The sequence below is a fragment of the Oryctolagus cuniculus genome, chromosome 5 (assembly GCF_964237555.1).
Source record: "Oryctolagus cuniculus chromosome 5, mOryCun1.1, whole genome shotgun sequence".
Taxonomy (NCBI): domain Eukaryota; kingdom Metazoa; phylum Chordata; class Mammalia; order Lagomorpha; family Leporidae; genus Oryctolagus; species Oryctolagus cuniculus.
The window spans coordinates 137,543,390-137,549,389 of record NC_091436.1 but is presented as its reverse complement, the minus strand read 5'-3'; the positions used below and the strand labels follow the sequence as shown (position 1 = coordinate 137,549,389).

At 45.4% G+C, this 6,000-nt stretch overlaps 1 pseudogene; it reads left to right on the top strand.

The window, feature by feature from the left end:
• Positions 1–486: 486 nt before the first annotated feature.
• Positions 487–6,000, top strand: part of LOC138849877 (butyrophilin subfamily 1 member A1-like) — a 40,286-nt pseudogene continuing 34,772 nt past the window's right edge.

Sequence of the window (6,000 nt, the reverse complement as noted above, 5' to 3'; positions counted from 1 at the left end):
CTTTCTTTGCCACCCAATTATCTGTGATTGCCATCCACACACTGGCCCTCCAACACCCTGAGGTAAGATGGGAAAGCGAGGATTCTGTCAAGGTGACCTCTACCACAGGTTGCAGTTCCACCCTGGTCCCAGGCACCACAGCCTCCACTGACTGTTCACCTTTCCAGGGGCTGCACACTCCGTGCAGCAGTGGGCATGAGTGATGACCCCACACTCTGCTTCCCTTCTCAGGTTCCACGCTTTGGGCTCCAGTGGGTGTAGGGACAACCCCTACTTCTGCTCCCACTCTCTCATGCTGGACTGCCATGATACTGGGAATGTCTGCTATCCACCAGTGAACCCTAGGTGAGCTCCCCCATTACTGCCTTCCACCACAGGCACCAGCTCAACCTCTCCCTGCTCAGGCTCCTGTACAGTCACCTCCCCCTCAACAACCTCAAAGCCCCCTCCTTCTGTTCAATCTGGCACCATGGCTCTGTCTCAGTGATGCGTCCCCCTCCTGCCCAGAAATTCCTGGAGGAAACATCCATTTCTAACGCCTCCTGCCTTATCACAAACTCCTCATTCCAACTTCTGCCCTCCCCCATTCTGCTGAGTCAGCATCCTGTTCCTGCCTTGCCACAGCCACCTTATGACCCCCCTTTTCCTGTCCCTGATCACTCACTCTCATGTGGCAGCTGGAAAACTTGATTCCATGTTACCCCTCAAGAGTGTGAATGGGTGAAGTGGAAAGTCAGGGTCCATGTTCCTTTCCCTCTCAGTAGAACTAAAAGTCTATTTCCCTACCACCACTAGACTCTACCACTATCTTTTGTATACAACTCTACCCCTCCAATTGTCCCCAGATCCCCATCTCTCCCTCACCTCTCTCTGATGCCTTTTTCCTTCACCTCTGCAGTAGCCAAACCTGCCTCTCTCTTCCTAAACCCTCCTTCTCTGTTCTGCCACTCTCTCCTCTGAGTACAAAAACAAATTATAAAAGTAACAAAGTGTTTATTGATAGCTTTGGGATCTGCATGAAGGAAAGGCCTATATTCCTGGGAATGGAAAGTTCCTACCTATACTTCCGGGGAAGAAAAGTCCTTGTCAAGGTCCCTGCAGGTGCCTAAAGGTCAACCAATGAGGATCAGACCTGCCTCAACCTTTAACCCCCATGCCCTGAATCTATAAAAGGAGCACTCCCAATCTCTGACGTGCAACTTCCCCGCCCCCCCACCCCGTTGCTCTGTTGGGACTGGGGAACCTCACCTGGGAGTGGAATCCTGTGAATTAATTGATTCGTCTGCCTGAAGATTTGTTACATGCCAGACATCTTGCAGATGGTGCCGAAACCCGGGAGCTGAGGTTGCGCACCTAACCTTTCTAGGTTCGAGGCTCCCTCACTCCTTGAACCTGTCTGGTGCCCCAGGCTGACTACAGACCATGCCCGACCACTGTAAGTAACTCCTCCCTTGCTCTCCCTCCCTCCTCTGGGTTGGCCCAGTCTCTGTGATCTCTGGCTAGCTCTCTGTCTGGACAGAGTTCTCCAAATGGTGCACACATGGGCTCTGTTCTCTGCTGTTTAGCCTCCCAGTGGCTGTAGAGATGTCCCACCACTGGCTTGGCCCCATAGAGGACTGACCTCTAATCCGTCTACTGAAGTCCAGGACAGGGGATGCCTTGCTGGAATTTCAGTAGATCCGGGCTGCCCAGGAGACCACTGGATCTGGCCAATCCTGAGGGTGGAACTCAAAATGCCCTCTGGTCTGCCTCCTAAAGAACTTGAAGCAACTGGGACTAGCCCAGGACCTACGGTATAAACACCTAAGCTTCTACTCCACCCAGGCATGACCTAATTACCTTGAGGATTTCTTCCACAGGAAGAGAACATGGTCAGATGTCCCATATGTCCAGGCTTTCTGAAACCTCCGCTCCTGTCCCTTCTCCCTTCTCCCCTACTTTCCTCTCTGCCTGCTCCAAAGCCCAGGTCTTGCTGGCCAAGATCGGGCCCCCACCTCCTAAGGACGCCTCTTCCGTGTTACTGCCTAACTCTCCACTCTCCACCTTTTTAGACCCTCCTGAGTTCCTGGGGACCCCACAGCTAGCCAGGAACCTCCCACCCCCATATGCACATTCTTCCTCCCCCACCCCATGTCCTGCCTCTCCCCGCCACCATTGCTGGAAGCCAGGTAGCCACGTGGCCCATTGTCAAGCTCCACCCCCATCCTAATGGGATGCTCCTTCTTCCCTGGCCACCCTCTGGCAAAGTTTTAAAAGGACCTGTTCCTGACACGTGGCTTTCTAGCCTCCTCCTCTAGTCTCCTGTCTCTTTTCTTTTCTCTCCTGCTCTCTCTTTTCTTCTGCTCGCTCTCTCTTCTCTCCTTACTAGCTCCTCTCCTCTCTTGTCTCTCTTTTACACTCTCATTCTCCCTCTTTTTTCCCTTCTTCACCCCACCCCTATGGTCTGTTGGGTTTTAGGTCAAGTGCCTAAGCCCCATATGGCCAACTGAATATGACAACATGGGCCTAAGGTGTTCTTAGGAAAAAGGCAACTGTAACTGTAACTGAAAAAAGACACTGACTTTGAAAGAATTTCTCTTTGAATCTAGGAAGATCCACTACCTTTGAAAATATCACTTTCTAACTTGGTGAACTTATTTTGCAATTTATTTTAACAGGTTTCCTGGTAATCAGTACTCAATGAAACAACAATGAGTAATTAGTACTTGTTTTAGATGAATGCAATTTTAATTTGAATTGAATTCAGCATCTTAAGTCATTTAGGTGTAACTGCTAATTTAAATTGGGTAAAGGAAAATAAGATAATGTGTCTAAATGTAAACTTTTATATACTCAGCATGTTATATTCTATAAAAAGTTTTTGGGTTAGTTTATAAACTGTCTATGAAAAGACATTGCTTGGAGTAACAGGCTGAAATTTGATGTGTTACCTTATTTTAAAATGTCTTAATTTTGAGATTTTTAACAGGTTATTTCAAAACATAAAGCAAGGAAATTGGCAGATGGAAAACATCACATCGCAAGTACAGAAATGTGCATTTGGTAAGGACAGTTTAAAAGGAAAAGTTATTTTGAATAAGGAAAGGACAAGGTTTGTAAGATTGACTTCATCCTGATGGCTAGTTTACTCTAGACTGGAATGAAAATGATGGAATGTTTCAAGTAAGTTAAAGAGGATGTGTGGAAGTCACAGAAGGTTAGGAAAGAAATCTTGGATCTTAATGAGAAAGCCACAGAGGCCTAAAGAGTTAAATGTTCTATAAAATCCTACAGGTGCTTTCAAAAATGCTATGTGAAGTAAGTGTGTGCCTCTTGTTGAGTTTATAATAAGTTTATAATTTTAAACGTGGCAACTTAAAGTCTTTTGCCATCCATAGTTTTATATATCAGATTTGCTGCTCATAAAACTAAAGCATTGTTGGTCTTGTGCTTAGCTGTCCTCCTATAGGTTCTGATAGACTTTTTCCAGCCACATCTATTGTATTCAGTACTTTGGGATGGCGCTGTAAACAGATGAAGCCAATAATGTATTATAGGTACCAACTGAATGCATGGTTAGCTGAGGTTACTAAGAGCAGAAAGTAATTCGAATCAATTGGTAAATTTAAAATCAGTTAAAGAATTTAAAAAGCTAATATTGAAACTGCTATATTTGTATCTAATGATTGAAACTGCTTTCTAAGTTTTCATTTGATATTTCTATTGTCAGTAAGTGATCTGGGACTGGCACCCCCATTTCTCTATTGTAAGTCCAACTTGTTCTCTCATTTCTCTATTCTCTTCAAAGTAGGAAACTAATTCTATTCTGAAGGACTATCCAAGATGCACAATTTGATTCTTGGATCTTAAAAAATGGATAGCTAACATTTTCTGTAATAGCATAGGCAAAATGAGAACTTAAATTATAATTTCACAGCTAGATTTACTTCGCCATGTGCACAGTAAACAAGCAAGACCTCCCTTTCAGACCAAACAAAGGGTAAGAAAGTTTTAAAGAGAGGGCATAGCTTTCCTCATGGGCATTATCTACCTCAGAAAAACTACTACAGAACATGCCTGTGACTATAAACTTCTAGTTTAGGCCACAAAGATTAGAGATGGGACTTGAGCACCCCCTTGACTTGCATCCTCTGGTCTGCTTTAACAAAAACCAGGAGGAAGAGAAAGCCAGGCATCAGAAATGTAAATATAGGTGGCAGGCCTATTAATAGCTGTTCTGTACAGTGATCTGCCCTCAAGGAGACCCAACAGGCCAGTCCACTGCAGTGGCTTGCAATGTGGTAAGCCTGAGCTTCAGCAGAAGTCAGCTTGTGAAGAGCCCTGGCAGCTTTGCCAGCTGAGAGTTGGATCACTGGAAATGGACCTGCCCTGGAGTCGAAGGACTTCAGGTCAGAGCCACAGATCTTATTGACTCTAAGCTGAAAAGCCCTTCACTCAGCCCAGCTTCCAAAGTGACCACTGCAGCTGAGGGGACAGCCAACCAGGGTCAGCAACATTGCAGGCAGAACTGTAAATTTCCTGTTAGAGATGCCACCTGCCTTTACCTGGCCAGCTCTCCTCCAAGGCCAGCTAGGTAATGGAAGTCAACAGGGTGCCTTCTCCAAGGAGATTCACACCTCCCTTAGGATGTACCACTATGAAGAGATAGGTAGGTCTGGGCCTCTTAACTTACAAGGCCTAAAGCCCACCAGATTATTATCAAGTCCCTTCTGTCAGGTTCTATTTGTCTCTACAGACAAACACCTCTACCCGCAAAAGTTGAGTGGTCTTTCTCCCGGTCTTGGCTGGGATCAGATTTAAATCACGTCCATCAAACAATCCTTACAAGGGTCCAGAGATCCCCCTCATTTCCTCTCCTCTATGAAATCCTTTCATTACCTGGTTAATGCCACTCTTATGATCATCAATTGCTATTCTCACCCTGACTTATATACTACAGTGTCTGTTTAAGTGTTTATAGCAGGTGGTAATGGAATGAATCGAGGCCTTCAGCAACCAGGCAGTCAACCAGATGCTTCTCCATCTATACATGCCTGTCACTGAGGAGCCACAAGATTCTCCCAGCGGGCTCCTTTAGACGACATCCCCACTCAACAGGAAGTAGCCAGAGAGACTCATCGTCACCCCCTTTCCTATCATCAAAAGGTCAGGATGGTAGCTTTGGGATCTGCATGGAGGAAAGGCCTATACTTCCAGGAATAGAAAGTTCTTACCTGTACTTCCAGGGAAGAAAAGTCCTTGTCAAGGTCCCTGCAGGTGCCTAAAGGTCAATCAATGAGATCAGACCCACTTCAACCTTTAACCCCCATACCCTGAATCTATATCTATCTTTGATGCGCGACTTCCCCGGCCCCTACTCTGTTGCTCTGTTGGGATCGGGGAACTTTGCCTGGGAGCGGAATCCCAATAAAAGCCTGTGAATTAATTGATTTGTCTGCCTGGGAAGATTTGTTATGCACTGGACACCTTGCATTTATCATTCTGAAAGTCCTGCTCCCAGGACATTCCAAACTGCTAAGAAAATAAACCACAGATTTCACCAAGGACTTCCTCTCATCTTCTGCTCTCCTTTTCAAAGTCCTTGTGGTGCTTTGCACTTCCCCCAACAAGCGGCTCTGCTTTTCAAGCCTGACTTTCCACTCCACCCTCTGTTGGACAACCTCAGCTCTGAAGTCTTCTCTAGTCACTTCTTTTTTTTTTTAAGATTTATTTTATTTATTTTAAGACAGAGTTACACAGAAAGTTAGAGACAGAGAGAGAGGTCTTCCATCTGCTGGGAAGATGCTTGGGACCTGACCTACAGCTGCCTTAACATGTGTTTTTTCAGAGACAGTTGAAAGTAGCTGACTGTTGACTAGGCATCATTGGCCTAAGGTGTTTTTCTTTAGGAACAAAGAAAACTAGGCTTAAATTCAATTAAAATCTAAGACATGTATTTGATAAATAAAAATCTTGTACATGAAAATTTGGTTCAGCTAAAGCTAGGCATTTGGTTTAAGG